The sequence below is a fragment of the Rhinopithecus bieti genome, unplaced genomic scaffold (genome assembly GCF_001698545.2).
Source record: "Rhinopithecus bieti isolate Rb0 unplaced genomic scaffold, ASM169854v2 scaffold_11161, whole genome shotgun sequence".
Taxonomy (NCBI): domain Eukaryota; kingdom Metazoa; phylum Chordata; class Mammalia; order Primates; family Cercopithecidae; genus Rhinopithecus; species Rhinopithecus bieti.
This window is the reverse complement of record NW_016806937.1, coordinates 1,714,365-1,724,204: the sequence shown is the minus strand read 5'-3', so window position 1 is coordinate 1,724,204 and position 9,840 is coordinate 1,714,365.

The following is a 9,840-nucleotide window of genomic DNA, read 5'->3' as shown; positions in this document are numbered from 1 at the left end:
GGCCACCCCCCCCGGACCCTTTGTTATTTCTTTTGATGCTCCTGACAGCCCAGTGAGGTGATCACAGTTATCCCCTATAAGGGGATAATAATTAATTATCTTACAGGTGAGAAAACCGAGGTTGAGATCTTCAGCAGCTTCCCGGGGTCTCAGAGCAACTAAGAGGCAGGGCTAGAACCAGGGCTGGTAACCCCACTGCATCTGCTGCCCATGGCACACCCTAAATATAACACATACCTCTTCCCAGGCCTCCTGGGGCCCTGAGGTCTGGATGTGTCTCTTTTCATAGCTTCATCTCCCCACAGCGCCCCCTCCCTGACTATATTCCAGTCCACTGGCCTCCTTTCCACTCCTCAACACCCCAATCCCACTCCAGCCTCAGGGCCTCCAGCCGTGCTGTTCCTTCTGCCTAGAACCACCTTTCCCTCCTTCACATCCTTCCAGTCTCATTTGAAGGGTCCAGGCCAGGTGCAGTGGCTCACACCTGTAATCCCAGCACTTTGGGAGGCTGAGGTGGGTGGATCACTTCAGGTCAGGAGTTCAAGACCAGCCTAGCCAACATGGCAAAACCCCGTCTCTACTAAAAATACAAAAATTAGCTGGGCATGGTGGTGCATGCCTGTAAACCCAGCTATTCAGGAGACTGAGGGAGGAGAATCACTTGATCTGGGAGGTGGAGGTTGCAGTGAGTGGAGATCGCACCACTGCATTCCAGCCTGGGTATAGAGTGAGACCCCGTCTCAAAAAACAAAAAGAAAGTTAAAGGTAATTTCCCAAGGGCAAGGAAGTGGTAAGGGCTTCCATGACTCTTCTAGCTAAAAGGATACACCCTCTCCTGTGCCCCTATTAACCTGTATTTCAGTCCCTTGACATTGATTTTTCCAGATGGCTTCACTTTCCTCATTGCCAATGTTTTCACCTGACTGGTGCAGCCCTCCCGTGCCCTTGCCAGCTGGCAAGTTCCTCCTTTTTGCTCACCTTGGTGCCCCCACCACCTCTGCCAGCTACATAGCAGGAGCTCACTAAGCATTGGATGGATGGATGAATGGATGGATGACCTCCCATGCTCTCTCTCAGGCCCCTGCTCTGGGCACTCGAAAGCAGCAAGAGCAGGAGGGAGAAACCAAGTCAGGCAAATGCACTGTGCAAAGTTTTTTGAGAGGAAACTCAAAGATGCAGTGCTATTAAAAATTGATATTTCAATGAGATAATCCCTCTCGTAGGCTTTTAATTGATTGTCTAAAAAGCCTTCCTCTGTTGTTGTGCTTCTTTATTTGCAGGGACCATTAATTTTTTTATGGACGATCAAACCCGGATAGGGTGGAGGGGCTACCGCACGACTGATTCAAAAACAGTAACAGAGGCGCCAGGGAGGAACATCTGGGGTTCGGCCGTGGAGCTGGCCTTGACTGTGGGTCCTGGCAGGGGGTGGCTGATTCCCTTGAGGAAGGAGGGGAAGCCCCTGTGCATCCAGGACACACACACACACATCTCTGTCCTCAGTCCCGAAGGACAGGCTTCGTAAAGGGAGAAGGTGGAGGCCCAACAAGGGACTGGGGCAACAGGCCCCCCAACATCGAGGTAAAGCCTCATTCTGGGAGGTGGGACTCCTGGGTTTCTCCCTTGCCACTGGTGGCCAATTCCCCATCCACTCCAGGCATTGGTCCCTTGCAGGACAGGGCTGGAGGTGGACAAGGAAGAACAGAGAAGGGGACTCAGGATTTCTAGACCCTGCCACTTCTCCCCTCTGGGCCTCTTTCTTCCTGTATTCAGTGGGGGTAACAGTGGCTCCAGTTTCAAGGGATGGCTCTTCAGGCCAAGCACAGCACCTGACTCCCGTAAGAGTGCAGGAAGAGCTTATGTTGCTCTCCCTGTTATTAATCTCAGCTTCCTTTTCCTGCTCTGCAGGCCGCCCTCAAATTCTTGCCACGGCACTCCCTCCCTCATGCTGGGCTTGCACAGCTTTGTGGCTGCAGAGGTGTTATGCGAACACCTGTCTCCAGGTCACTGGCCCCATCTGCTTCTACTGCATCTATCCACTCCATCAGCCTGACAGGCAGCCCCAAGGAGGCCCCAGAGGCTCTCCGTCTACCTAGCAGAGAGCCAGGGCTGGGCTGGGATGCTCCCCGAGCTGGCGTCCCACGCTTACCTCCTCTCTGCTGCTCCATGCCTGCAAGACCTCTTTTCCAGGAGGAAGAGACTTGCCAAGAAGGCCAGCTTCATGGTTGTGCGGGCAACCTGTGCTGTTACTCAGGGCCCTACACTTCTGAGGGCCCAGGGCTTGGTTTAATACTCTGTTGTCACCCTTCAGCAATGCATTAATAATTTGTTGGTGGGGCACATATTCTTTTTGTGCTGGGCCCCGAAAATGATGTGGCCGGTCTTGCTGCCAAGGGACAGTGCTGCTTCAGGAAATGGCCACAGGGTGCATCCCCAGGGCAATGCCCATACCTTTAGGCCATGGACTGTCCCTGCAGAGGGTTGACCTAATCCCCACACCTTCCCTCCTCACTTTGCCCGGGTCCTCCCAGCTGCTCACTGCAGAGGCCCTTCAGGGGATGTGCAAGTTTGTGGGGAATGATTTCTCCAAGGATTGCTAAGTCTCAGACCCCAGGGAGGGGACTTAAGGGTATGGCAAGGGGCGTCCCCAAACACATATGTTCACCAAGTCTCATCTGTGGACTGAGGAAATAATGTTTCACCCAAACAGGTATGACTCTTGTCAAGTGGAAGTTCGGAGTCCACATAGCAGAGGAGGAACAAATTAAATCATCTGGGGAATTCCTAATAGCCTTTGGTCAACATATTGGTTTCCCGAGGGTTTTTTTTTTTTTTTTTTTCCAGGTACTGAATATTAAAGGTAAGACAGCTTTGACCTTATGGGCATCAGAAAGATTTCCTCCATTGATGCCCACCCTCAGATGGGAACAGGGCAGGCTGGCAAAATGCAGCAGAAACAGTTCACTTTGAGAAATCTCTCCTAAGGAAGTCTGTAAGCACACAGCATCTATAAGTGCAGGTGCAAATATTGAGCCACACGAGTGCTCATTGTGGCACTGTTTACAAAAGCAAAAATAGAGACAGCTAAATGGCCGTGGTCAGGGGCTGGTTAAATAAATGACAGTGCGTTTCTCTAGGGGCATGTCAGACTGTTGGTAAAATTCACCTTGTCCTATGAAAGAAGAGGGAGTGAGTGAAAAATCAGTTTTGGAAAAAAGCGTCCAACACAGGCTTGGTTTTCTGTCTCTATCTGTGGAGGCATTGAGACGATAATGTTCGTCCCAGGGTCATTGTTTATCTTCCTTCTTATCCTTGAGTGTCCTGGCTTCCAGTAGCCAATCACCAAGGAGTCAGGGACACTTGTCATTCTAAAGATCTCTCAGACCTGTTCAGAGCCACCAACCCTCTCACTACTCACCACCTCTCTCCTTCGAGACTTGCTCTTGTTTCCTGTCTTGCTCCCCCACTTCCACTTGGCCCCCTCCATATATTCTTTAAGGACAGCCAGAGGGATTCTTTCTCAAAATATAAATTGCGGCCTGGCGCGGTGGCTCATGCCTGCAATCCCAGCACTTTGGGAAGCTGTGTCAGGTGGATCACTTGAGGCCAGGAGCTCAAGACCAGCCTGACCAACATGGTGAAACCCCATCTCTACTAAAAAAAATACACAAATTAGCCAGGCATGGTGGCATGTGCCTATAATCCCAGCTACTCAGGAGGCTAAGGCAGAATTGCTTGAACCCAGGAGGCAGAGGTTTCAGTGACCCAAGGTCGTGCCACGGCACTCCACCCTGGGCAACAGAGTGATACTCCATTGAAAAAAAACAAAAACGTCAGTTGGATCTTATCTCCTGCTTCGTGTAAAACCCTTGACTGGCTCCCTGCTACTCTTAAGATAGAGATGGAATTCTGGGACTGGCCTTCAAGACCCTACATACAGCCTCTCCAAGCACTGTGCTTCCCCTCCTCACTGCACTCAGCCGCCCTGGCCTCCTCCCATGCCCTTCTGCAGGCCAGGATCTCTTCTGCCAAGGGGCCTTTACACGTGCAGTTCCCTCTACCCAGAACACTCTCCCTCCCTTCTTCACCAGGTTACCTAATCCTTTCGCTTTCACCTTAAGGGCCACTTCCTTAGGAAGCCTTCCCAGACAAATCAGGTCTCCCTGTATCTCCGTCTTTGCTTTTTTGTTTTTAGAGATTGGGTCTCCCTCTGCTGCCCAGGATGGAGTGCAGTAGCATGATCTTGACTCACTGCAGCCTTGACTTCCTGGGCTCAAGTGATTTTCCTGCTTCAGCCTACCGAGTAGCTGGGGCTACAGGCACGTGCCTCCAAGCTGGGTTGGTTTGTTTATATTTCCTTGTACAGACAGGGTCTCACTATGTTGCCCAGGCTGGTCTCAAACTCACAGCCTCAAGTGATCTTCCCACCTTGGCCTCCCAAAGTGTTGGCATGAGCCACTATGCCTGGCCCCCGTATCTCTTCTAGCCCCCTGTAGCCGCTTCTACTCCTTCTGCCCTTCTCACAGTTGCACTTGCCGGTCACTTGCACTAGACCATGAACTCCTCAAGGCCATGGGCTCTTCCCGTGGAACACTGTGTCCCCAGTGCCCAGCGGCTGGCACAGAGTAGGTGCTCAGATGTTTGCTGAGTGAATCAATGAATCAGGGAGGGAGAGGAGGCTGGCCCAAGCACTTGGCCTCCCTTCACTGCTGCCTGTCCAGGGAGCAGCTTGTCAGACCTGCTATTAGCATCTCACACGTGTGCTCAGGAAGGCAGTCCAGGGAGAACCCTGTGTGGGGAGGTGGGGCAGGAATGTTGTCCCGGGCCTCCTTCCTGTGAGCTGCTCTCTGAGCCCATCAGAAATCACCCCTCGCCCGGCCTCCCCAGGAGGAAGCTAAAGGAGCTAGGGGGCCCCTGTCTCCTTCCTCTCCACGCCCCTCCTGGTCAGTCCACTTTGATGTGAAGGTTCCTGGGGAGGCTGGTTTGTGTCACTGTCGAGTCGGGGAGGCAGACGGGAAGAGGCCTCATCTCTCTTTTTTTTTTTTTTTTTTTTTGAGATAAGGTCTCGCTCTGTCACCCAGGCTGAAGTACAGTGACACAGTCATAGCCCACCGCAGCCTCGACCTCCTGGGCTCAAGTGATCCTCCCACCACAGCCTCCTGAGTAGCTGGTACCACAGGCATGCACCACTGCGTCCGGCTAATTTTTATTATTATTACTTTTTGTAGAAACAGGGTTTCACCTTGGTGTCCAGGCTGGTCTTGAACTCCTGGGCTCAAGCAATCCTCCCACCTCAATCTCCCAAAATGCTGGGATTACACCGCACGAGGCCAAGGCCTCATCTTAACTGGCCAACGGGGCCAGCTCTCAGTGCTCCTGTGTAGCTCTCGAAGACACCAGCCTCTCACCAATGTCATTTGAAAAGAATTCATGGCCAGGTGTGGTGGCTCACACCCGCAATCTCTATACTTTGGGAGGCCAATGCGGGCGGATCACATGAGGTCAGAAGTTTGAGACCAGCTTGCCCAACATAGTGAAACCCTATCTCTACTAAAAATACAAAAACTAGTCAGGCATGGTGGTGGACGCCTGTGGTCCCAGATACTCTGGAGGCTGAGGCAGGAGGATCATTTGAATCCAAGAGGCAGAGGTTACAGTGAGCCGAGATCATGCCACTGCACTCCAGCCTGGGCAACAGGGTGAGACTCCATCTTAAAAAAAAAAAAAAAGGGCCGGGCATGCACCACTGCGTCCGGCTAATTTTTATTATTATTACTTTTTGTAGAAACAGGGTTTCACCTTGGTGTCCAGGCTGGTCTTGAACTCCTGGGCTCAAGCAATCCTCCCACCTCAATCTCCCAAAATGCTGGGATTACACCGCACGAGGCCAAGGCCTCATCTTAACTGGCCAACGGGGCCAGCTCTCAGTGCTCCTGTGTAGCTCTCGAAGACACCAGCCTCTCACCAATGTCATTTGAAAAGAATTCATGGCCAGGTGTGGTGGCTCACACCCGCAATCTCTATACTTTGGGAGGTCAATGCGGGCGGATCACATGAGGTCAGAAGTTTGAGACCAGCTTGCCCAACATAGTGAAACCCTATCTCTACTAAAATACAAAACTAGTCAGGCATGGTGGTGGACGCCTGTGGTCCCAGATACTCTGGAGGCTGAGGCAGGAGGATCATTTGAATCCAAGAGGCAGAGGTTACAGTGAGCCGAGATCATGCCACTGCACTCCAGCCTGGGCAACAGGGTGAGACTCCATCTTAAAAAAAAAAAAAAGGGCCGGGCGCGGTGGCTCAAGCCTGTAATCCCAGCACTTTGGGAGGCTGAGACGGGCGGATCACGAGGTCAGGAGATCGAGACCATCCTGGCTAACATGGTGAAACCCCGTCTCTACTAAAAAATACAAAAAACTAGCCGGGCGAGGTGGCGGGCGCCTGTAGTCCCAGCTACTTGGGAGGCTGAGGCAGGAGAATGGCGTAAACCCGGGAGGCGGAGCTTGCAGTGAGTGAGATCCAGCCACTGCACTCCAGCCCGGGCGACAGAGTGAGACTCCGTCTCAAAAAAAAAAAGAAGAAGAATTCACCCGTCTGATGGCTGCGGTGACATTGCCCAGGATTCAGGGGACTCCAGGTGTTGTCCTCTTCCTTGCGCCTGGCACCTGGCTCTGTGGAGCTTACCCTTTTCCCCAAGAGTAGACCTGAGGGGTGTGGGGGAAGCAAGGACCTTGCTAGAGGCCCCATAGAAGGCTGACATGAACAGGGACCCCCATCCTTCTAGGTTATGCCAAGGCCCCAAGCAACAGAGTCTCCAGGGTCACCAATTCAAGTCCTGGCATGACTGCATCATCTTGGACAGATTATTCTACTTCCTGGGCCTCAGTTTCTCTACCTGTGAAATGGGGATTGCTGCCATGAGGTTCAATAGGTTAGTAAGGTGTCTCCCCAGGTGTGGAGCACACCATGGTGATAAATACAGTGATGTGAGCCACACTCCACAAAATGGCCTTAATCAACACTGGGCTGAACTATGAGAAAGCAATTCCCTATTCGTTTTTCTTTTCCTTCTCTGACTGTTGTCAAGGGGAAAGCCTCAGACAGGTGGTAGCATGGGTTTGGCCTCTCTCCGACATGTGCTGAACTCCTTTTAACAAAAGCCTTAGAGCTTTCCAGGCAGCATTGTTTGCCAGCCCCAGTTGAATGTGCTTGTCTTATTTTCAAGGTATTTTATTTACACAATTTGTTCTTGAGGCAAATAGAAAAATGTGAGGTGATTTAAAGAAAGGTCTTGAGCAAATAATAGTAGAGGAAATGCTTGAATCTGACAAAAATCACAGAGTAGCTAGAATGGCCAGGCTTGGGAAATGCTTTTATAGTGTGGGCAAAAATTCCCTGAAAACGTTTGTGTGCGGTATAAACACGGTTTGAGGTCGAGGGCATGGAAAAGTCATGTCACCAAAGGGCTTTGCCTTTCCTGGGTGAAAACTTCAGGCTTGTGGGACTAAGGCCCAGAGAAGATGGTTAAAACAGTGGTTGGCTGGGCATAGTGGTTCACACCTGTAATCCCAGCACTTTGGGAGGCCAACGCTGGGGGACTGCTTGAGGCCAGCCTGGGCAACATAGAACTCTGTTTCTACAAAAAATATGAAAATTAGCCAAGCAGGCATGGTGGTGGACATCTGTAGTCCCAGCTACTCAGAAGGCTGAGGCAGGAAGATCGCATGAGCCCAGGAGTTCGAGGTTGCAGTGAGCCATGATTGCACCACTGCAGTCAAGCCTGGGCAACACAGTAAGACCCTATCTCTAAAAACAAAAGCATACAGAAATTAGCTGGTCATGGTGGTACGTGCCTGTATTTCCAGCTACTCTGGAGGCTGAGGCAGGAGAATCGCTTGAACCCAGGAGGCAGAGGTTGCAGTAAGCCAAGATGGCACCACTGCACTCCAGCCTGGCGAGAGAGCGAGATTCCATCTCAAAACAAAACAAAACAAAAGCAAACAAAAAACAAAAGCAAAAACACAAACTCTCAATACTTGCAACAAGCCTCCCTCCATTCCATGAACCAGGTGGATGTTTCCACAGGTCTTATTTCACTAAACTCTTAATGTTCTAATTTCCAGAGGAGGAAATTGAAGTTCTCAATGGTGAAAGGATCCAAGATGGATCTGCGATTGGCCCCAGATCCTTCCCTGCCTCCATTCTCAGTGTAGATTTCCAAGTGCCAGGGACACCGCCTCCTTCACACCTTCTCCCAGTGGATGCCTGGGTTAGGTCCTGAGGTGTGGGCTGCCATCTGCGCCCAGTAAGTAATCAGAGACCAGTATGTAACCCCTCATGGAACACCATCCCCACACCACCCCCAAAACAGCCCATGGTGGGTGGGTAGAGGAGGTACAATCACATTCTCACATGCTGGAGCCTGTTCCAACAGCTTTATATCTATTTCCTCATGATTCTAGGAGAGACACTCTTATCATCACCCTCATCAACCCCACCTTACAGACGGCAAAGTTGAGGCACAGAGAGGCGAGGTGAGTTGCCCAAGTGTGGAACCAGGGCTCGGACACCGTGGTTTGGCTCTAGAACCTACATACCTTAGCACCACCCTTCTCTGCCTGGAATCTTCTCGTCCTTTACAGCACAGCCTCTTGGGCAGGCCATGTGAGGTTCACCCGCCCCCATTTCCAGGGGGAAACAGATGTGCAGAGATGAGTCCACCTCATTCACTGTCCCTTACTCAATTGCCTCAGTTTCCCTACGCATCACATTCTGACTGGAGGTCATGATTACCAGGATCTTGGTGTTCCTTCCTGGCTGAGGAGTCGAGGGAAGCCCCAGGTCTGGGCGCCAGCCTGAGGCTGCCATCACAACCCCAGGCTTCACCAGATACCGCCCAGGAGAGCATCCAGCTTGGTTCTGCCATCTCTCCATCTCTTTCCTTCGTGGCTGCTCAAGCCCATTTCCTCCCAGACAAATTGGGGCAAAAGCCAGCACCCAGAGCCACCAAAAGCCCCAATAATGCTCAGGTGAGGAGTAAAGCCAGTCTTCCTGTCTGGAAAGAGTGTTGGCCGAGGAATGAATATGTAAGAGGATAAAATCCATCTGTAGGGTGGGGCTGAGGGGCCCTGGTGAGGGCCGTTTGGGGCTGAATGGACTGTGAGCCTCCCACGACAGTGATGGTGGCCTTTTGGCTCTGCAGGCTCGGGCACAAAGGATCTACTAAAGCAAACACAGCTGGGACCAGCGTGCTGCCCCCAGCCCCTCCTGGCCTCAGGCCCAGCATCAATGCTGGACTGAAACAGGCTAAGGCCCCTGGCCGTGAGCTGGAGGGGTGTACCCAGTCACACCAGCCTCATTTAACCTCTTCTAGGCAGTACTGGGGGATGGAGCGGAGACTGTCATCTATAAATTTCAGTGCAGCCCTGCGTCCCTTCCAGGATTTTATTTAATTAATTTATTTTTTGAGACAGGGTCTTGCTCTGTCACCCAGATGGAGTGCAGTGTCACTATCATAGCTCACTGCAGCCCCCAACTCCTGGGCTTGAGCCATCCTCCTGCCTCAGCCTCCTGAGTAACTAGGACTATAGGCATGCACCACCACACCTGGCTAATATAAAATTTTTTTTTTTTAGAGATGAGGATCTCGTTATGTTGCCCAGGCTGTTCTCAAACTCCTGGCCTCAAGTGATCCTCCACCTTCAGCCTCCCAAAGTACTGGGATTACAGGTATGAGCCACCACACCCAGCCCCACTCATGACTGGGGGCCCTGAGGTTCCAGGAAGGAGAAGCACTTGCCAATGGCCTCACAACCAGAGGAACATCAGGCTGCAGCTGAG